The sequence below is a fragment of the Cuculus canorus genome, chromosome 18, assembly GCF_017976375.1.
Source record: "Cuculus canorus isolate bCucCan1 chromosome 18, bCucCan1.pri, whole genome shotgun sequence".
Classification (NCBI taxonomy): Eukaryota; Metazoa; Chordata; class Aves; order Cuculiformes; family Cuculidae; genus Cuculus; species Cuculus canorus.
The window spans coordinates 5,185,741-5,209,399 of record NC_071418.1 but is presented as its reverse complement, the minus strand read 5'-3'; the positions used below and the strand labels follow the sequence as shown (position 1 = coordinate 5,209,399).

Sequence of the window (23,659 nt, the reverse complement as noted above, 5' to 3'; positions counted from 1 at the left end):
TTCCTCCTCCCTCTTCCCTTGACACAGTGATATCTGCACCGACGCACAGCGAAGGAGGTTAATTTCAGTAATTCTGCAGATGTGTGCAGTAGAATTTCTCCAAACACTAAACCTTATGGATTACATTCAGCCTACAAAGGCACAGAAAAAATCCTTCGAGGAACTTTTCCCCCAGATCTTGTTAGGAAGGAATAGTAGAAGAGTTTGTTGCAGCTTTTAATAGACATGATGTAATGTAATAATGTTTTCAACGCTAGGTAAGTGACAGGTCACGAACAATCAGATTAGATAATGCTGACCACTTTCATTTAATGGAGCCAACACCCACAGCTCTGTTATTTGCTGCGATTCAGCGCTGTTAAATCTCTTCTTAAAACACAACAGGTCATTAATAATGTAGGATTTTGGGGACGGGCAAGGGCTGATATTCTAAAAGGGTTCTTCCAGTCTCAGGGACTGTTTCCTTTACGTCACACGGTGCAGTTCTGCTTCCTGAGGCAGAAAGTGTACTCTTTTTTCCTGTTTTCTGGCGTACGTTGTAAACCAATGTAAACCAGGCAAGGGCACTGTGACATAAGAACACGGAATCACTATCTTTCCAGTTGTGATCTTTATTCACGAATGGCTATAGAACAAGAAATATACAGACACAGGGCTGTAGTTCTTATAGCCCTACAGTGAGCTCCTGCACTCCTACCTACATCAGTGCCCCCTGGTCCTGCAGCTCTGTGTGTGTGCGCACGGCAAAAATAACTGGGAGACGAAAAGGTTATTTGGCTTTAACCAAAGGATTGTGTGAAGATCAGAGAAACCGTTATATTGCCTGTGCAAGTTTTAATCCTGCCAATTCAAAAGGCTGAAGCTTTGACAATGGAAAGCCTTCTGCTGGTGTCAATGATGCTTGGATCAGATGCCTTGCTATTGTATTTCATATAAGGAATAGAATAAAATAGAATCCCAAGTTAACAGCGTGAGCGAGCTCTGCTCAACTCATGAAAGAAGGAAGATGTGAGTAGGCAGCTGGAGGATCTCTGATCTTTTTTTCCAACCCTACCAGACAGTTCCCTAAGATGTGGCTTGACACCAGCTATTGACTTCTAAGGGCTGTCCCAGGCACACAGGAACACTTGCAAGTCTCTGCTGATCTCAACTTTGGGCTACTGACCGCAGCAGGAATTCCACTATAATACCTAGAAGCTGTCTCAGCCCACCTAATAAAACATCTTAAATGCCAATTAAATCACCAAAGCCTTTACATCTGCAAATCTGACGTAGGATCTAATGGTGAAAAACTCTTTTTGAATTACTTCCTTGAGGAAATGGAAAAGGAAATGAAAAAAAAAAAACAAATCAAAATGAGACATATACATAAAATGAATTGCATCCACCATGACTTAATTTTTTAGGAAACACCACAAACCAGAAAATTCTGTGACTGACATTAGCACATGCAGTCAGATAAACCAGGCAATCAAATAACGATTATTACTAGAGTCAAGAATGACTGCTTGCTTCACTGAGCAGCTTTGTACAACTCGTTTGTGAATGTAGAGACAGCAGAAATCCACCTCTGATATGCTCAAACATGATTTTCTCTTGAGTGCAGTGGAGCATATCATGTAATTCGCATGGTTAGAGCTGCTCAGTAAAGGCCCATAGTCCTACATGGCATCCTGAGCTTCAGGTTCTTCATTCAAATCAAAATATGTGTTTGTCAGGCAACGTATGTCATCACTTTTTAAAAGCCTGTGAAACAAATTAAATGGTTTCAGAGATCAGAGACCTGATCCAAGTCCTGCTGAAGTCAGCAAAGGGATTGTCTTTGATTTCTTGTTTTGGATCACATTTAGCTGCTGGGTTTCTTAGTATCACCACAGGCAGTATCCATCGTGGCTCTTCAGAATTGGCTTGGCCTGCTGGAATTATAGCAAATGCATTTTAAGGAACAAGAGCTTCTTAAAATCTTCGTTTTCTTTGGTTCACAGACTTTGGCAGAAGGTGGACTTTCCATAACGTTACTTAACTCCACGCAGTCTATAGGTAATTTGGGAGTGGGATGCTTCTTTCGGAGGTGGCTTTCAACACCTTGTTGAGCAGAAGGCTGAACTCCTGTGTATACAACCTCATGACCCTCAGTCTCAGCATGGTGGCATGTGATCTGGAAAGGCAGGTTACTCTGAAACTCAGGAGCTGTTTTTTCAAAACTTATACTCAGCATGATGTTGGCTACTCTTGTTTTCAACTCTGCCATTCTATTCCCAAGTTCAACAGTCTAATTTACAGTATGTTGACGTTTTGCAAGTCAGATAATGAAAATAATGTGGAACTGGAAAATCACGTGTGCATGTGTTTGGACTGTACATTTAAGGACTTTATTTTTACCTCAGTGTGCGGGTTGCATAACTTCCTTTTCAGTTTCTTGAAGCTGTTCCACAGTTTATTCCTGATCACCTCAGTGATTTTCTGGACAAAAGGATTAGTCTATTAAGGAATATGAAGAAAAACAGAATCTCCTTTTAAAGCTTGTCTCTTCTCCCTCAACTTTAAAACATCATTAGCTAAGTTACTCATCCCTCTCGAGATGGAGGCATTCATCGTGAATCAGAGCTGAGTTTTGTGTATGACAATGCGCATTCTTTAATGGTGGTCCACATGAAATATTTAATGGGGCAAACTTTATTCATAATTTATGAATAAATCATACAAAGTTTCTCCTCTCCGTTCCATTTAAAACCATGTGTAGCAGACAGATTTAGTACTTAATTCTTAAGATCCTTTCCAATATTTGCACCAATACTAACTGTGACACCCTGATGAGTAGTTACTCATATCAATATCCCATTCTTTTGGACTGAGTTATCACCTCTGTAGCAGAGTTCCTCAGATCTAATCCTCCTCATTTCATATCTCCTGCTTCTTAGAGTTTTCTTTTGGCATATTCTGAGTTCTCAAAAGCTGTCAAGGGAAGATAGTTTTTTTCTTGCTGTACTTTTGCCTTACACACGGTGTGTGTGGCATACATTGCGACAGGCATTGAAAATGCCTCTCACAATCTGCCTCGCACAGTTAAAAAGATACTTTTTCTGATAGTAAAAACCTTTTATCTTCAACTTGTTTTATTTTTATTTGGGTGGATTTTTTTTGACTACCACTAATACTTCTAACATAAGTTCCTAGATATTTTCTTCTTTATTTTTGTACCCATATTTCAACCACTATATGTGAAACCTGCACTTGCCAAACTGGTTTGTGAGTAAATCCCAATCATTTCTTCCGTGGGCTCACCAGGGAATGGACCCTTCAATCATAGGCAGTCAGTTTCTTCAGCTCCTGAAGGACTTGAGAGGAATTCCATGTGGAATGAGGACAATCCAAGAGCTAAGGCATTGGGTTTAAATGTAAGAAAAACATTCATGCATATGCTGAACTACAAGCACATAATAAGAACAAATGTAAGCCTGCTTCAAACCTTCCTGAGACTGAAGCCAGAGAGGTGAAACACTTGTTGAAGGCTTTACAACAAACCACTGGAGAATGCAACAAACTGGTTTCTTGGTCTTATCATAATGAATTCAGAAAATCCCTCAGCTGTCTCAGGGAAAGTGAATACATTATTGTTAAAAAAAATAAATTGTTTCCAAAAGTGACAGTGGTTATTAAAAAAAAAATAATAAAAATTGCCTTTAATAAAAACTGAATTGAGGGGTTTTCAATAGGATTTTTTTCTTCCAATGAGTTGCATAGAGCCTGGTTCCGCCTTCCTCAGTGCCCGTGGTGTGTGGTGTGTACCTCTGTGACTGATCTTTGCATTAAGATTTTCACTCAGCAGTACGACTGACTGAATGAACTGCTTAGAGGAGGTTGAGCTCCCTTCAAGATGTTTGTCATAAACCTGTTCAGTCAGTTGTGTTTTTCCTGTTTTACTTCTCAAAGGCAAACACTGTGAACAAGCGAGCAGATCTTATCAAGATAATGTTAACAAAAATACATCAAATAAAAATCTGCCATATTACAAATGTCAACACTGACAGGAAAAAAAAAAAAGATATCTAAACTACACTACAGTTCATTTCATTGACAAAGCGATTTCCAAAGAGAGCTTTGAAAAACAACTTTTCTGGTTTTCCCTATAGGCGCTATGGACCTGTGAAGCAAATGTCTCTCTCATTTATTACACATTAACTTTACAGGGGTGCTGTCATTAGAGATAGCAGCACGCCTAAACGTAATGTTTCTCTCTGGTTTGAAATTTACTTTCACTGTCACCTGAACCACTCCAAACTCATTAGGAATTAGATAACTGATTGGGCAACAACATTAAATTCAGAAGTGATATACTCAGGCTAAGCAGGAGGTATTTTATGCTTTTTTCTCCCTGGGTCATTTTTACTCCTATTTAGACTGAATAAAACTGAGTAAAAACATCACTTTCCCCTGCCATAAAGCCAGAGTCACTCAAAAGTCACACAAATCCGTAGGTGATTAATTAAACCTCAAATTGCTATCAAATTGCTGACAAGCTCCAAATCCCACGAGCTTGGATTGGTGGCATTCTTCCTCAGGAACATTTTGTATAGTGCTAAGCTGTATTCGCTTCTTACCAAAGAGGTCTTCAGGGAATGAAGTCTGTGAAAAACATAATGTGGTGTTTCCCACAGAAAAAAACAAGTCACACCACTTGGGTGTCTTAAGTCTGGGAGCAACTGCAATGCTGATTATGCTCAGTGGAGAAAGTACAGATTAAGGAGACTAAAAAGTAACCTCAAAGGTTCTGGAAGGAAGCCAGAAGTACCGTAACAAAGGGAAAGCAATCTGAAAACAATAATGTCACAAAACATCCCGCAGAAAGAAGCAAGGATGGAATCTCCGGTCCATATGAATGCTAGATAGATGAAGTTATCTCCCAGCTACTGCCAGCACAAACATTATTTATGAAGTTTGACAGCTGCATAGCAATTAGGAGAGGAGCTTGCGTTTACTTGTGTTTAAAGGCAGAAGCGGCGAGTGGGTTCCAGCAACATTATGACGCGTGTTGATAATTATGATGTTATGCCATTGATTTGGTCTTTGAGTGTTTTTCAAATCAGGACTTGAGATCTCTTTGTTCTCCTGTGTAAAACTCAGCTTTGAGGTCATTCTTTGCCTTACACACCCTTGGCTGTTTATGAACATCCTCACAAAACTCAAACCCCATTTCCCATTGAGGAAGACAAGAAACAGGTTGTGTCATTGTCTGGCTCAATTGTTCTTCGTAACTACATAATAATTCCAAAGAGAGGAATACTTACTAGTTTGAAGTTTTATTGTTGTAAAAGCATCCTATCAACAATGAAAAAGTGTACATGGTAGCAGACATATGATTGAGGAGAATCTGTGTTTCATATTAAATGAAAATGAATGAGAATGACATTCCTCTGTTTGAAAGGAAAATTGGTAGAAAGTTCAATGGGGTACTCACTTACTGTGAATTAAGGGACATTTTGGCTGAATTATTACCAAAATAGATGGCTTTAGATACCTATGCGTGACAGAGGTCCCCTACTAACACCCCAAAGGATGCCAAGCCAAGCCTTTTATGCTTTTAGCTTCAGTGTGAAGGGGCGGATTTTGGAATCATAACCTGACATTTCCTTAAAGCTGCAGACAACAAATTCTCCTGTCCTGATCTTACACGCTGTTGCTCCTAGCTGTGGCTGCACTGCATTTGTTCAGACAGAACTTTGGGATCTTTCAATTAAAAAAAAAATAAAAAGAAAAAGATTTTTATTACAGAAGTTGGAAAAATGTCAGCAGAAGGGATGAAATATTGCCCCATGCCTTTGCCATACTGAACAGGGAATCTTTTCTTCCAGTGTTGGTTTAGGACTTAATCCTGTAAGGTCTTGTCTGTCAGCAAATACAATCAGGTTTAAGAACATGAATAACCATCCTAGAAATCACTGGAAACTATTTTGTTAGTGTAAAATTAAGCAAGTGCGGAAGTTCTCCAACAGACTTGGACCAGAGTACTCAGCACCCTGCAGAAATGAACCGTTAGTTCTTAGAACCATTTATTGTGTCCAGAACAGCCATTCATTAGGGCTTTGTGCAGAAAGGTTGAATTTCACTCACTTGGAATATTTTCTTTCTAACCCCCTGAGACACAGACTCCGGTTGATTTGGAAAACAAAATGATTAATGGCATTTTACAAGTTTTTCCACTAAACAGATTTCGGTTGAAGTCTGTCACAAGCTAAAGAATTTGCAGGAATAGTGTCAATCTGATGACATGGTGGCAATAAATCCTATTGTACTGGATTACGTTTTTACCCATTAAAATGCTTTAACCTATTGTCATCCAAGTAGAACCACATTCCAGTGGCTGTTCAAAAGGTTCTGATTTCACTCTCGATTGTTACCAGGGCAACTGCACCTCAATCCAAAACTCTGCTGCACCAATCATTTAACTCAATTTGAACAGACTCATGTAGATAAAGCAAAGCACTGATTATTTATTCCTATTGGAAAAGACTAAATAAAATCTTTCTGAGACGTGAATAACAGAAACTTAGAGAAGTTGTTTGACGGTTGCTTGGGGTTTTTTTTTGCATGAGGTACAAATCGCCTCATTTCTTTGGGGAATAGCTAGCTGTGGTGACAAAATGCCATGAGACGATTAATATTCTTAGTCTATCCAAAGCACGACTGCACTAGAAATCTCACCACAGGCCACTCCTGGAAAGAGTTCTCACTCAGTTGTAGAAAACTAAAAGGATTTTCATTAATAGTCGAACAGCTGGTTAAGGCTTGTGAGTGGAAATATAAATATTTGGATTTTCCCATTGAGATTTCTCATGGAAAGTAGACTGTATTTTATAGCATATACTTCTATATAAGTTAAGTGAATATCTCGGTTGTTCAGATTTGTCCTCATTTGAGCTACCTTTGAGTGGGAGAACGATAGTGAGAAAATGTGCGTATTCTCCCATAGCTGCTAAGGATCAACACTTCTAGGACAGCAAAATGGGCCGTCTGACCACGTCAGAAACCAGGTCCATAAAGTGACTTCAGTCTTAGACACTGCCAGGATGCAGGCTTGCAAAGAAACAAGGTGATGCTGGTACTGCGACACAGAATCAATACCCTGAGACTGGTGTGCACAGAACTAAATGCCAATTTTGAAACAGTTTGAGAGAGAATATTTTTAAAAAGACATGCAGTTCCCTTGTGTTCTAAGTTGCCTCCGGAGTGGAGATGTCTTTATTATACATGGAAATTTCCAACTAGTTTTACCCTTTTATCAAGGTGAGTCTTGATTTCACACTGCCTAGTGAATTCCTATCTTAGTTTTCCTTTGGGGTGCAGGAAAACTTGCCTGAAAAATGGCTGTTCACTGAAATTACCTCTATTCAGTTTGTTTCCCAGACTGTTGATTTTTATCAAATGTCAATTCTTAGATCTCCTCAGGCTAGTATTGACCTCCTATCCTCTACCATGCTGACAGCAAAGAGAAACCAAAAATGCAATGCTTCCTCAGCTGAATCTTTCCACAGGAAATTAAGGGCTGAAATGTTCTCCACTCTTCCAGTTCTCCAATCCAGCGTGTCACCACAAATAACATATGAGTAGCTGAAGCATATTCCCCCCTGTCTACACTCTCAAAACACGAATTTAACTGCTTGGAAAAGCGGAACCAGTGCTACTATTGTGATTGCAAACTAAAAGAAATGAGCAGTTCCTTGTGAAAAGCGGCACGATGGCTTCTTTGGTTACAGCATTGCTTCCTGCCAGACAGGATGGACAACAAGCCTGCTTTTACAATGTAAGATGAAAAGATGAAGAGTCAAGTCAAGCTTTTATTCCAATTTAGAAAGAAAAAGAAAAGTAATATAAGGCTGTTTTTATTTGTTTGGCTTGCTTGTATTTATCATGTGGCATTTTAGTTGCACAATAGGTTACTGGATATGGATGTTCTGCTACCAAACAGTCTCACCAAAAGCCATGGTGAGAATATTGGGCAAGGAAGGTAACTAATAAAAGAAAGAAGGCTAAGACATCAGCTAGTGCGGAGAGTCTTAGTCACGATGGAGAACACTGAGCAAGATCAATCAGCAGTGTTCTGTTGGAAGGGAGAAACCTTCTTAATATGAAGTGTTTTCTAACTGATATTTCCAAAACCTATTTAGAACCCATTCTGGTAGAGGGTTTTTGAGATTTCAACCTTTTCTCTAGCAACACTTCCTTTGCAAAAGTTTTTTTTTTGTTTGAGAACATTTTCCTGAACACATGACTGATACATCAGTCCCTGCTCTTTCTGTCTCAAGAATGGTAGATATAGAAATCTTGGTAAGAATATGACCAAGTATTTGTATTTCTGACACATTTTCCCTTCTGTCGCGGTGCTGAGTTGTTACAGCTACACTAATGAGGCCCATCTAAAATATGGATTGCCTGGACATTGCCTGGATTTAGCAAGTTTGCAGCTGGTTAACTCTGATTGATCAACTGACATTTGCTAAGCAGTGCTAAACCATTTATCAACGTGTACTATAATCTTGTGTTTGACAGTACATAGATCAATTGTCTGATCTCTAGGGAAGTTGGCTGACTTAGTAGCAACAATCTTGTTATATCAGTACATTCATATCCTTTCAAAAGCGGTAATGAAACAAGTGCAACAGAATGTTTGCCCTCATTTAAAAAAATGACCACTTCCTCTCCTCTGTCTCCTACAGTCACTTGATAAAAGCTCTTCCCTCTCCATTCTGGCTCTGGCATGAAAGTTTATAATAACGCTATAAAACTATTATCTATAAAATAAATTTCTTTTTTGTATTTAAGATTTCTAGTCTCACTCTGTATCGCCATCCCCACAGGGAATGAGTCAGGGACAATAAGAAACACCAGCTCAAAGTTCTCAGGAGACCATACTACCAGAAGAAAGGAAGATGATGTAATGCAAGGACATTGCAAACTTTTCCATAGTAATGCTCATATGGACAAACCCACCCCTCTCTGATCTGTGTCTCTTCTGTCTTCTTCCCAGGCTCACAGTTCTGTTGTAGCCACTGTCAGCGGAGGAGAGACTCAATCCAAAACTACAGCACAGGCACAACTGGTGGAGGAAGTTTAACAACAAGGAAGATGCAGTAGCCAATATGATGTGACAAAACCCGTGGCAAAGGCACTTCAACCCATGCAGAGAGCAAAAGTACGTTTGTATTGTCATTCTCTGCCATCTTTCCACTTGCTTTGTCTGTTGGTTTGATATTAGTCACAGGTTATCTTCAGCAGGCACACTTTGGCAGCATGAAAACCCTAAACATACAGCAAGGAAAGGAAGACTTGTCCACCAGTTTGCCTTCTATATGACCCTCCCAGAGCATCAACCTACTTAGAATAATATTACAGAGTCCTCAGTACAGTTTAAAATGTTTGTTCAGGATTTAGCAGTGTAGTGGTAGGAGTACCTCTAAAGTAAATGAAAGTAATTCTCCCTTTCTTACATTTTTCTGCAGATTTTCCTGACATTCTAGATGTCAGAATCTCTCAGCAAACTCCTTGCGTATATACACTTGTGCACAAGTACACACTCACACAAGTGCTCACGCACAGATAGATCTAACAAAGTAGCGCTCATTCTTGTATTTCAGGCCTTCACTACAAGGCCCCCTCTCCTACAATTGTTCCAACACATTGGTTGCCCAGATGAGACGCATAAGACCAGCTGTGGGGCAAAATGATACTTCTGACTCACACACATTTCAGCCAACATTTCTCACAGTCTGTAACCTTCAATTTCCTCTGGTAGGAGCTGAAAGTGCCTCTGCTGGTTTGCCCTCCTACTTTAAGGATTCATGCGGGTAGTTTTGCAGCACCTTAGTTTTGTTCCTTCCCTGGTAATGACAAACTGGACAAACCCCACCAAAAATGGACGGAGAGGAAGAATGTAGGAACTACCAAACTGGACCAGTTCCACAGTTTGCCTAGTGTTGTATCCTGTTTCCAGCAGCACCTAATACCAAATGCTCCAGAAAAGCCTTGCAATAGGCAGCTTTGGAAGAATTTCCCTCCTCTAACAAGTTCTTATCCTGATCTTCAGTAATTACAGGCTGGCTTCAGTCCTGAAATTACACAGCTTAATATTCCTCCCAAACATGTATTCATACGAGTGCTAAAGCTCTGCCTCTTCTTAATATTCAAATGAACACAAACTCTCCTTCTGAATTTTAGAGAGGGGAAACTGCGTTTCTAAACATCCACTAACAAGCTGCCAGGTTGCAATGCAAAACACACTTCCAGTTGAATAAGATAAGGAGTTTATTCCCATACAGGTTGTTAAGTTAGCTTAAAACTCTCTAAGGTAACAGAATTTCTGTTTACATGTACACACATGGTGACAAGCGTAATTAAGGAAATGAGAAATGGGCTTTACCTTAATGCCTGATGAGATCTGAAAGAATCTTTACTTCTCTCCCTCCTTTCTTTTTCTCTGTCTCTCTCCCTCTCTCTTGCATGGCTGGACTGACAGGTTGGCAAAGCTGAGAATAGACAGGTTGGGTTTGTTTTTTTAGGCACAACTCCTCCCCTTCTCAAAGAGAGAAAAAAAAAAAAAAAAAAAAAAAGCAAGACTGTTTGGGAAAAGTTCACAGAAAATCTCATCCTTTCAACACATTAGAACTGATGAAAAATAGGCTCCATTTGGGAGCCCAGCATTTTTTGGATTTTATTTCCTCAAAGTCTACTTTGCAGTAAGTATGAAGTGACCAGAGGATTTACACCAGGAACTAATATGACCCAAATCCTTCCCCCTTTCTCTGATAACTGATCCAACAGATAACTGTAGCCCCTTTAAGGCACCTTTGACAACAGGATTTTTATAAAAGCGGAAAGGTTTTCTTGCATGCAGCACAAATATTTTTGGGCCTTGGCTTTTATCTTTGCATCCCACCACCATTATATATAACAAAAGTCACTGATAGGTGTCTGAAGTCCTCATTTTTTCCCCCAGAACCCTCTGCTGCTGCTAACCTGCCTGTGCTTTCAGCAAAAAAAAAGATTATTTTAAACTCCTGTTCCACTTCACTCTCTGATTTGGTTGCAAAGAGACCACTGGACCTACTGTCACTGTCACCTGAAATGTTATAGTAATCCCAGAGAGCTGGGAGAGAGCTTTGGGAAGCCACAAAAATGAGGTCGGTGTAAAAAGAGGCAGACTCAGTGCAGAGCAATGCTGACAGCTGTGTGCTTCCACAGCCCTTTCCAGGTGCTCCGGCTCACCTAGACAAAATACATTCCCGGAAACTCCTGCTGCTACAAAGTTTTTTAACTCAGTCCGTTAGAGTTTTACACACAAAATGAAGTGATCTTAGCCTGATCCTGTCAATTAGGACTGTATGGAATGAACTCTACTGCTCCGGCTTCTTTGCCCCACTGCTGGTTTTGCCCGTGCCCAACTGGCCATGAAGCTTTGCTTCTGGGCACCCAAGGACAGAAATATTTCTTATTAAATGCCGAGGAAGTACAGACAACAGGTTGGTTGGTGACGAAATCGCTTCTACACTCCCACTTTCCTTAAATCTTTCAAAAGAATTGAGAGGCATGTCTCTTTTGTGCTCTAATACTTCTTCTAAGACAGCAGATTGGGCACAAATCTGCAATTTCTGTGGCCTGTTCTCTGCAGAGTATCTGTCTCTTTCCTATCCTGCTGTTTCAAGCAAACATACAGTAGACTAATGGCAGTCATCTGCATAAATTTGCATCAAAGACTCCTCAAATAGAATCCGTATCTCCTCTGGGTCAGATTTGCAGCTGCTTTATAACAATGAAGTATCACAGACTCCATTTACCTGCGTCACTCTGCTGGCATTACAGTATTCAGGATGCTGATAAGCAACAGCTCTGCAAAGCCATAACTGTTTTAAAAACTTCTGGGGAAAAAAAACCCAAACGGCCAGTCTAATTTAACACTATGGTGAATTAGGTTAGAGGTGAGTTCAATGGGCATTGCACAAAGTCAATACAACATCATATACAATACTGTCCATTTCCAGCACTCGCTAGCTCAGCTTTTTCTTTTACACCAGAGGAGAGCCATGTCCATCCACTCCAGGATCAACTTCCTTTCCTCCCTAGTCTCCTGCAGAACATTCCTTTTCGTCTTTTCTACCAGGCAACTGTTCTCAATCTTGTTCAGCTCCCTACTTAAGATTTCCAGAGAGATAACACAAATGCTCAGCAATCTTTCCTACCAGTGGAACAACTTAACTGAATCCAGATAAAACTGGCAAAGGCCAGCACCACAGTTCAGCGATAATGAATCACGGCTAAACGCACCGGTGCCTGCTGAGTACCTCTATGAAGTGAGAAACTCTTCTTAAGGTTACAGCATCGTAACGATCTTCACATTTCTGCCTTGATTTCTAATACAGATGGGATGGAGATAAGAATGTATTAACATTAAGGGCACGCCAGTCTCAGCATCACAGTTCAAAGGCAGATATACTAGCAGAGAGATCCAGCTGTAGCTTGCTTTGGCACTGATGTATAACATTCTTCTAAAGATTCGCAGCTTGCAGAATCCTTAAAGAGTCAGGGTAGATCCAAAAGGGTTTCTTCTCTACTGACTCCTGTTATGTGCCCCAACACCAGAGAGCCAGGAACTAAAGCGTGCCCAGTACAACACTCTTGCTTTACCAATGGCACATTGGCCGTACATGGGCTGGCCAGCCTGAGGGCTTCTGGAGGAGAGAAGCTGAGGAGACTTGCAACAAGAGAAAATGTGCCAATCTCCAGCTACACCTTCCTCTTCAGTCCCCATCCAACCCTGTGATGCAAGCCTGGAGCGTGACGTTATTTGTATGGCTGGGCTGTGCCCACCCCAGGAACTGAGGGTCCACGCAAGCCAAGAGCTGGCTCATAGTTGTTAGCAAACAGAGTTGCTATAAGAACTTAAAAACAGTCAATAAATGCTCTTCAATTAAGTACTACAGCGAGGTCAGCTTTCTTGTTTTTCCTGTTTAACTAGCAAGTTTCAAGACAGGCTAATAATGAACCCACAGAGCACAGCTTATTACAGCAACAGAAAGGTTGCAAAATTGCATACAACTTTGGTTTATTATGCTCAATTAGTTACACTCCCTTTGGAAAAAAAAAAATAAAAGAGGAAGGAACATGCCTCATAATGTAGGAACTTAATCCAAAACGTCTTGATGCCAATGAGAGGATTCCCTTGGTATTCAATCAACTATGGATCAATAGAACTAAATAAATCTGGAATTTTCACATATTGCTACTGATGTTACTTGAGTGTTTCCCACTGATGTACAGTTCGATTCTGTATGGTTTACTCCCCTGTCCTGAAATATTTGAGAACATCTGCCTAAACACATACAAACAGTCTTTTCTCTTTGGAATATTCTTGGGCACATATAGCTGAGCAGATACCAATCACGCTGGAGCCATCTATGCATTCCAAAGGGAGAAAGGGGGAAAAACCCCTGCATTCCAGTATGCAGCTTTTAGCCTTTGAGAGTATGGATCCCTCAAGAAACCTTGCGGTGATCACTGATCCACATCCATTACCACAAACCCCAGCAACAACGTGCATAATCCAGGCTGCCTTTTTTGAACTAAATATCCACCCAAAGATCAGACTCTCTTTTTACCACCTGTAAACTGCAGGTGCTGCAGTTGTGACAGGGAGGTGGGACGCACCCTGCAGAGAGGAGCAGTGAACGGGAAAGGATGTGTGCTACCCTCATTGCTTACAAACGGGTGGTCCCATGAAAATCAGCACAACAGTTTCTGATAATTTAGAAGATACAGATAAGCCATGTGGATGTCACAGACTCTCTGAATGTCAGACTATTGGGAGCTACAGAAGGGCTTTAACCCTTTTACGTGTACTATTGCACAGGGAGAATATTTCAGTCTGGGGACTGAATAATTCACCAAGAAATCAGCTGGCCAGTGTGGAAATAATTTTAAATGAACTGAGCCCTTAGGTATAACATTAACTGGATCTCCAGGGAAGGATGTGGATTATTGCAGCTGAATAGAGCCCTTATTTATCAGATGGAAAAGGTTAATGTCATTTCCTTTCCTCCATGGTTTTTCTTACCACATCACCATTTATGGATAGCATGAGGTGCAGACAGTGTAGGAACATGTGCTTGATTGTTTAAATGACCAGAGCTGTTACTTTAATGGAGGGGAGAGGGGCAAGAAATTAAGATTTCTTCTGGTTTCTTGGGGGGAATTACAGGGCTAGGAAACATAAAACACTGAAGAAAGGAAATAGGCTTGTGGAGCACCTGGTCTTTGATATGACATCCAAGAGTACCTGACTGAGTGAGGGAATTTTTGCATTCTCATCTACTGTGTGTGCATAATAAGAACCAGGATCAAGCTAATCTAATATCCTTATTTCATAGTTTATAAAGAAAGAGTGCATTAAGAAAGGTTATTCTTTTTTTGCTCTATAATGAAGTTTAAATGCAGTTAAGCTAAGTTCTACTAATAAAGAGTCTATGCTTTTTTTCTAATTTGCCTCTGGCAGCTCAATAACTGTTGACCTAAAGATAAATATCAGAGCAGTTCAGCTATCTATTATATGCTTTACTAATGATATCAACAAGGCAATTCTAATACCAGCTATGGAAACAATTTCCACGGCAATAAGACTGAGAGCAGTGAAAGCTTAGATTAAGGTAAGAAAACTTTTTTTTTGTGGTAAAAGACTCAAGAGACTTAAGTTTATTTCTCTGTCTCTAGCATGGTATATCCTTAGGTGAGCCACTTAGGGATATCCTCCTAGTGTAGTAAAAAATGATGGACCTAAACTACACTATCTATCATCCATGTTTAAGAGAAGGATGATCACTTCTGACCATTAGGGAATTCAAGGATGCCAGGATCTGGCTTCTTGTATGAGAAGAAAGAAAAAGTATGGCATTTGCTTTATACTTCTAAGTACAGCCCTTCCTTCTTCTCAACATCTAGAGCCGTTCACACAACTCAGCAAATGAGTGATGCATATTTCTCCCTGCAATGACTTAGATAATAGATGGTTTGAGTTCTTCACCACCCTCTTGATTCCAGAGACATCAGCAGAACTTAACTACATGCTAGGCCCCATAAGAAGACATCTGAATACAGCTGTTGCTCTCTTTGACTAACCAGAACTAGAAGATGTGAAATTGCTTTCTAGATCCAAGGTCCAGCTGCTTCTTTCCCTCTGAATCCAACTCCAGGTTGGAGTAAAACCCAGGCACGCACATTTCTCTTCTCTACATCCCACTATCCACAGAAAGTAATCCAAACTGAAGTTATGATGAGGATCAGGACCTCTGTGTATATGTTGAGTGATTCTGAAGCAACCTGTTTGGCCCCAGCTTCCCACCTGTAAAACTGAGTCACTAGCATTATCTTACCTTGCAAAGGTGTCTTGAGGACAAAGAATTAATATCTAGGGACACGGTAACAGGGCTAGCTAATTCCAGCTCTGAATGAAATGAGGACAAAGACGTCCATTGACTTACGGGGGATTTAGAAAGAGCCCTTATTCATTTTACATTAGCCACCAAACAGCCATTTGAGGATAGCAGCGAGTAACTATTAATACTTACACAGTTAAACAACCAGCATCTAAGTTATAATGGAGTAAATTAATGTACGTATCTAAGGCAACCACAATGTGACTACCGAGCTGCCTTCACGAAGTGAGTATTTGCAGAATATGAAAAGAAGTACATTTAAACCTGAGTGCATCTGTCCTGAATTTTTTCTTTTTCTTGCCCACAAAGAAAAAGCTTTTGCGGACGACGAAACAACAAGATATTACAACAAACAGTCTTTGACATAAAGCCAACCTTGACTTTGTTATAATTGCTATGTAAATATAATCCCACTCATCAATTAAATGCTACTCTCCTGGGCTGGAACATTATACATGTTCATTGAGATGGAATCCCTGTCAATTCAGTTTGCTAACTCTGGATTCATGTGCATTAGCCTTAGAAAAGAGAATGTGATTGCTTGAATAAATTCAGCCACTACCTCCTGCATCGCTGTATCGGTTGACACGCGTCAGTCTGACTGTAATATGGGTTCAGAAATATGTTGCCATGGAAATGCTAAATATTCAGCTCTTAGCAGGGGAATTCAAATGGGATACTTGATAAATAAAAGTACACCAGCCCTTGCCAAATGCAAAGATAACCTCCTGGTCTTAAGATGTTACTGAGAACCCAGAAGTCATTTTTTCCCAAAGTACTTGAAGAAGAAAAAGTCTTAGTTTTCACTGGCAGTTGTACTTCCAGGTTCAATTCTTTAGTGAATCAGGAAATCTCTCCCAGAACTTCTCATTGCATAAGTATAGTCACTCCAGTGTGGTTACATATGTTTTTTTTGAGCTGTCTGGATCCAGCCAGTTCTACGGGCCAGAGGGTAATTGTTAATGGTCTCTGGCCACTTAGGTATTGCTACTCAGCAGTAGCCCTTGCACTCAGGATGACCTGTGCTTTCCGTCCCTGCACACCACTCATATGGGGCCAGCCAGTGTCTGACCCTTTGTTTTATCGTTATTGTTCTGTGTGACTGAACATTCTTAATAATTCAGCACGATTCTATAGCCTTGCTGTTTTGTAAGTATAGTTGCAAACTTTACAACTCAAAATACAACCCATAAATAGATTTCCCTCTCGGGCAGAATCCAGCAGCTGTTTAACAACATACAACATCCTCCTGCAGCAGTTTAGCACAAGAAGTAATGTGTGTCCTACCTAATTAAGCTTTAGGCAATTCAGGCTGGAGACCAATTCTTTGCTCTGTGTTGGTAAAGCAGCACAACAGACCATTACTGGGGTCATTAAGTACTACTATAATTTTTTTAAACCTCAGTAATTGTTACTGGGAAGGAGATATTAAGTTTCAGGGAGAACAGTATTGCCCATGCACGTTGAGGTGCTGAACCGTGTCCAAAGAGGAGCAACAAAGACGGTGAAGAGTCTAGAGAACAAATCTTGTGAGAAGCAGCTGAAGGAACTGGGGATTTTTAGTCTGGAGGTTCATGGGAAACCTCATTGCTCTCCACAACAAATGATAGGGCAGGAGGAAAGTGCCTCAAGTTGCACCAGCAGACATTTAGGTTAGATATTTGGAAAAATTACTGCACCGAAAGGCTTGCCAAGTGTCAGAAGAAGCTGTCCAGGGAAGTGGTTGAGTCACTGTCCCTGGAGGTGTTTAAGAGGTGTGTAGATGTGCCATTTAGGGACACAGAACAGAATCATAGAATAGTTTGGGTTGGAAGGCACTTTAAAGATCATCTAGTTACAACCCTTTGCCATGGGCAGGGACATTCCACTGGCTCAGGCTGCCCAAGGCCCATCCAACCTGGCCTGGAACACCTCCAGGGATGGGGCAGCCACAGCTTCCCTGGGCAACCTGGGCCAGGGCCTCACTACTCTCATTGTGAAGAAACACTTCCTTATGCCTAGTCTAAATCTGCCCTTCTCCATTTTATACCCATTCCCCCTCGTCCTATCACTCCAAGTCTTTCCGAACAGCCCCTCTCCAGCTTTCCTGTAGCCCCTTCAGGCACTGGAAGGTCGGTATTAGATCTCCTCTGAGCCCTCTCTTCTCCAGGCTGAACAAGCCCAACTCTCTCAGCCTGTCCTCGCATCGAAGGTTCTCTAGCCCTCTGATCATCTTTGTAGCCTCCTCTGGACCCATTCCATCAGTTCCATCTCCTTCTTATGTTGAGGATTCCAGAACTGGACACAATACTCCAGATGAGGTCTCATAAAAGAGGAATAGAGGGGCAGAATCACTTCCCTCTCCCTGCTGGCTTCTTTTGATGCTTCCCAGGACACGGTTGGTTTCTGGGCTGTGAGCACACATTGCAGGCTCATGTCGAGCTTGTCACCAACCAGCACCCCCAAGTCCTTTTCTGCGGGTCTGCTCTCCATCACATAATTTAGCGATGGACCTCGCAGTGCTAGTTTTACTGTTGGATTTGACAATCTTGAAGGTCTTTCCCAACTGAAACGATTCTATACCTACAGTACGGCAAGCCATGGGGAAGGAGCAGAGTCATGAACAACTGTCATTCAGAAAGAGCTGCAAAAGCTCTTACAGCCTCAGAGAGTCCCCGGGAGGGCGCAGGGGGTCCCGGGGGGGCGGGGGCGGGCGCTGTCCCTTCAGCACCACAGCGGACGCACCTCGGCTCAGCCCCTTCCAGCCCTTATCCCAAACCTTCCACCCAAGAGCCCTTCCCAATGTTGAGATCAACCCTATGTTGTCTGCTCATACCGAGCAGGGATTATCTCGTTCTTCTGAGGTGGGGAGGAAAGAAAATAAGAAAATGCTTTTCTCCGGTTTCAAGTTTCATCTCATTTTTGCACTGGAAAACCAATTAACCTAAGAGGATTTTCTGAATTTGAGCTGAGAACAAAAGACATGGTGAAAGTGTCTGAATTCTGAAAACATGCCAAAGTCCTGAACTAACAAATCCTTTTTCTGAATGTTGTCTTACTGAGACATTTCTTCAGCCCTAAACAAACAGAGAGAAAATATGTTTTTTTTCTTTTTTCTTTTTTTTCTTTTGAGTTACCAAAGTATTGATTGTGCTTTCCTTTCTTCTAAAAAAAATAATAAGTGTTTCTGTACATATAATTAAACTAGAAGAAAACTACACAACCATGCGACCTGTGGACCTGATCTGGCAATTTGGACAACACTGTAATTTGGGCTAATGAAGGTTAGAATTTGTCTAAAACATACAACTCTGCCATTCCCTTGACCATTAATAATTTCATTTTGAGCTGAGACTGTTTCTTATACCACTATTTCAAAATAATCTGCCTACCAACTAAATAAACTTAGTTCACTGTATGCTTGTTCATTGTTTCAAATTGGGTCTGGAGGGAAGAAATAGCTGTCTTTCGAATTGAGCAAATATCTGGGAATCCAATAGCCTCCTATGACTCCAAAAGTACTTGGTGCACTTATTTTCAGGTGAGAATTTTTCCATCAAAGGCAGAGAATTCTAAGTTTCTGTTCAAAAATCAGGACCTCCATAGTATCCCAGGTTTTAGTGTTACATATATAAAACATATTCTTAGCTAGCCAGAAGAAATATTGAAAAGAAATTCTCGTGCTTCTATTGAGAGAAGATATTTCTAATCACTGGTGGAAAAGTTTACTTCAAGGACTGGATTTCTCTTCCTCACCATTTACATTTAGCAACTTCTATGCCTTTGTGTTGAACAAAACAAAGAATTGTGTGGAGCAGAATAAGAATAAAAAAATTAAGCTGCTTAAAGAAGGATTGTGAAGCAGGAGTAGGAAGATGTTCTTGTCACCGTACAAACCACCGTACAAACCACCGTACGCACACAAGCTAAACATCTCAGATACAAGAATCCAATCTCCCTGTGCATGAGAAAGTATGAGTTTTAAGATCCATAATGTACAATATCGCAGAGCATGGACTGTACCAGTGTTGTGTATTCTGTAAATAGCAGTGTCTTACAAAAGCATATGAAATAATCTTATCTGCAGTCGCTGGTTTGTATGTTATTTATTTTGTGTTTCAAAATAGAACAATAATATAATGCTTTGTTGGTCTAGTAGTGGAAATTGATTTAGGTTATCAAAGGAAGTAAGGTTAAAATCTAAGGTGCCCTTTCTGAATGTTTGTTCCTTATGTTTGAACCAGAAACACTATCTTCCTGACCAGGTGTTATCAGTCACAGTCTGTGTGCTTGGTTCCAATCTCTATAAAAAGTAAACAGATATTTCTCAGACTGCAGAATCTACCTGTCTTTCTCTAGAATCTATTACCTTTCCTGCATTCCACTGCCACAGAATTTTCTTAGGTGCTTCATCCTTTTACTCAAATCAGGACTGCTACTATATGACTTCCTAAAAGACTTTTTAGCAAAGCTTGAAGATCTTATGCAGCTCTGACAGCACAGCAAGAACTGAATTGCCAGCAGAGGGGGAGAGTTAGAGAGACACTGTGATTTGATCTAACTTCCATTGAAATCAGCGGAAGTATTCTCATTGACTGTGTCAATAAAAAGAAGAAAAAGTCTTCCACTAGTGACATCTTTGTGATATTTTCTCCAACTTATGTTTTCTAAGTCCCATTCATAATACCAGTTTTCCTTGCTGTTCATAGTAAAGAGTGCTCATGGCTTTTTCTGTGCAATCAAAAACCATCTCTGTAAAATGCAAGGCCACATATGGTCCCACAAATACTGATTAAGATGAAAAAAACCAACCTCCTTGACCAGAATGAAAAGGCACTGAGCAGTTCTAAGCAGGGAATGCTGTATGCCAGCCCCTCATGCCCCTAATAAATCTGCATTTGATCGTGCACTCTAAGTCCTTAAGCACATTGTAGAAATGGGGCAAATCCTCTTTTGGAATTTAGTGACTTAAAAAAATTGAAAGCAACATAATTCCCTTTATTTTAACATCATTAGATTCTGAAAAAATCCTGATCATATCATGGGATAGTGTTATTGCTATTTCTATGATTATGACTGCATTTTAACACTTAACGCCGTACGCTGCTGTTAGCCAATTGAGTCTTTTTCTGCGGATTTAGACAGGAGGGGAGAAGCAAGTTCAGAGCTGGACTGAGGCACAAAAAGCAGTTACTGCTTTGCACTTTTTCCTCCAAGAGAGTAATCTATTTATTGTCAGAATAACACTGAGCCTGGATGGGAGGTGGTGCTGGGAAATGATGCTTTTCTGCTTTCAGTTCATACATCTCTGAAGCATGATAAGGTCCTATATCTTATCCTGTAGTATCACCAGAATGCTTTGGAACAGTTTGCTAGTGTTGCACTAAAAAAAAAACCCAACAAAGCAATCAAATATAAAAAAATATTAACAAAAAAACCCCAAAATTAAGAGCCAACCAACCAAAGAAACCAAAACCCTACAAAGCTCAAAGTCCTGTTGGACTGGGATTCTTGTTGCTGGCTTTGTCATACCAGCAGAGCCAAAAGTTAACACAGGCTCAAAGGTCTTGTCCTCTTTTAATACAGGCAATGTAGAATTTAGCCTTTTCTCGTTTCCCACCTTCTTCTCTGTAGGACCCCCCACTTATCCATATTTTTCTTTAACCACTTCAGTTCTGAAACTGAGTTGAGGCAGCTCTATTGGCCTAAGCAATCAGCTAGAAGAAAACAATGAAGGTCTCCCCTGGTTCCTTTATGATGTTTGTTTGCTTTCACCAACAAACATTGTGCTCTTTAAGTCCTATAAGAATTCCAGTTCTCACTGGTCCATTGGCTTCTTGGCTCTTTGTCAAGCTCTTCTTCTTCAAAGCACTCCATCCCCTTTTGATGCCAGTGCCTTTATTTGCATTTCGTAGCACCCAGAACAAGTTAGGCAAATACATTTAAAGTCCAACATATGCTTTGTAGAATTGCCAGATTAGAAAAAAAAATGCCTGGGAAATGGAGAAATCCATGGACCCTTAATAAACATTAAGCTGTTGACAAAAAAGAAGGCAAATTCATCCTCTGCTGACCTAGGTCACCTTTGAACAGACACGAGGTTCTTTATCAACTTGCCAATTCTCCCTTTCTTTTAGAAAACAAGTTTGTGTTTTCTTAGGTTTTCTTTCCTTGTTTATCTCTTAATTTTCGAGTAAATTGTAAAATCTGAATTTGGCCACTGTAGAAACAGGGTGAAAGCTTCACTACTGACTTCCCACTTACTTCATAACCAAGGTGTCATTCTCTTGAAGTTCATGCAACTCCTCATTTACTTTTTCTGTCTTACGATTCAGATTTTCATAGCCACCTGGGCCGGTATTCTGACATCCTTCCAATACATATTAACTTATTCCACCAACAGTCCCATTCATTTCTGTATTCTTCAGTGGGAGTAAAGTGACAGAATCTTAGCTATATGTGACAGATATTTTGGAAATATCTGTTAGCCACATTACCATCCCTGCATCATCCCTTATTTATGGTGCCAACAATCTTTAGGGCTAAATAAACAGCTGGATCTGATCACAACATGCAGTAGCAGAGTTTTTTTCCTAATCTAACAGGCTTTCAAGATCAGAAATGTGTGAACTTCTCCCAAACAGCTATTTATACTTTCTTTTCAGGAGCTATGAAGACAACGTATCTTCACAGCGCTCAGTGATTATGCCACTTTCTCATTCCATAATGTGCCTGCAAACCTTTACTCACAGATTCCTATATATTTACAAGTCAAATGCTTTGATTGCCAATAAAGCTCAAAGATAATGTAAAGAAACTATTTTACTCTGAGGACAGCTCGCACCATGGTTCAAATGCTGCTAATGTCCAATTATATAATTTTCCACATAAATTTATGTCTCAACAAATAAAAAAAAAAAATTGAGCAAGTTAATCCTTCTCTCTACAAACCAATTTTGAGCCACCACATAGTACACACAGATATTTAAGAATAATTTAAAATACATATTCACACCATATTGATGTTGTAACCAGAACAATTGTGTCATTTCTGTGCTGTGCTGATGAGTGCCTGCCTTGCCAAGAAGCTTCCTTCTAGAATTCACAGCTTACCCAAGAGCAGAGACAAATAATAAAGGATGCAGGAAGAATCGGAAACGAATGATACGGTTGGTTTGTGTGAGCTTAGTGAAAGGCCTGATGTAAATTCAGATCTTCATAATGCAGTCAAGCCTTTCCACAGGGAAAAGAGACAGAACTTCTCAAATTGAGCAATACAGAAAGCAATTAAGAGGAAGGCGATTTAGAGGAAAACAATAGGTATGAAGATAAGGCTATTGGTGCGAAGAAAGGAGCGAGAGAAAGCAATGGTGCATACTGGTGAGTATGTGAATGTCTGAACAAAGTTTCCATACATACTCCTATATCAGGTATATAAATACTTTTTCAGTTTGTGTCCAATTAGGATGAAATTAGCTGGTTCTATCTAGTGATTTAGTTTACAAAACACACAGTTAGACAATGCTTTCTATTGACAAGCTTTTCTGCCCTAAGAGAAATGCAGAACACAAAAATGTGTAACTGCTTTCCCATGTATAGGTGTGGAAACAATAGAGAACGTACTTTACCTTTGCTCATTCCTCCATCAGGAAGTTAATTCAAGGGTCCTTTGTTTCTTGTGTGCCAGCAGCTGTGCAACTGTAAAGAAAAACAGGGGTTGGGTTAATAATAAAGAAAGGTACAAGCTGTAGACGCCAAAGACTCAAGTTAAACATTTACTTTAGCTTGGTCTTGTGAGCAAACTCAGAGGTCTGCTTTCCTAACTGCTGGCATCTTGAGAAATGAGTGGCAGCCAATCTGCTGCTTGCCCAGCCACTTCCCTGCCTGCAGCTGGGACACACGCAGCAGAAAGTTGAAGTCACCTGTGCACATCTAAGCTAGTATTTAAAAGACAAGCAGGAAATTCTCCCATCTAAGAGAAGCCCTTCACAATTCAAATGCTACTTCAAATACATGTGGGATTGGATTTGGAATTACCCACAGATGCTCCACTTTAGAATAAGCAGGTTCAAGTTTATACTTATATTCTATTTATTCAGATTTTTTTTTCTACGGGAAGTCTTTTGTTTCTATGTTAGCGTGAGGCTAAAGTAAAGACTTTCAGAGTGCAAACTCCTTTTCTGTCAGTCACAAAGCAGGCAGTA

The 23,659-nt window shown here is 40.3% G+C and overlaps 1 protein-coding gene across 4 annotated transcripts in view; it reads right to left on the bottom strand.

The window, feature by feature from the left end:
- The window catches only part of KCNJ16 (potassium inwardly rectifying channel subfamily J member 16), a 31,674-nt gene extending 8,421 nt beyond the window's left edge, over positions 1–23,253 (bottom strand). The window contains exons 1-2 of one of the 4 annotated variants that reach the window (XM_054083136.1): positions 23,235–23,253; positions 23,084–23,153 (exon numbers count right to left, since the gene is read on the bottom strand). The gene's annotated coding sequence lies outside the window, so the exon portion shown is untranslated. Of the gene's footprint in view, positions 1–2,382; positions 2,470–10,414; positions 10,568–23,083; positions 23,154–23,234 lie in introns of those variants that run through there. The other 3 variants (XM_054083137.1, XM_054083138.1, XM_009558222.2) reach the window with 3 other exon arrangements.
- Positions 23,254–23,659: the final 406 nt, after the last annotated feature.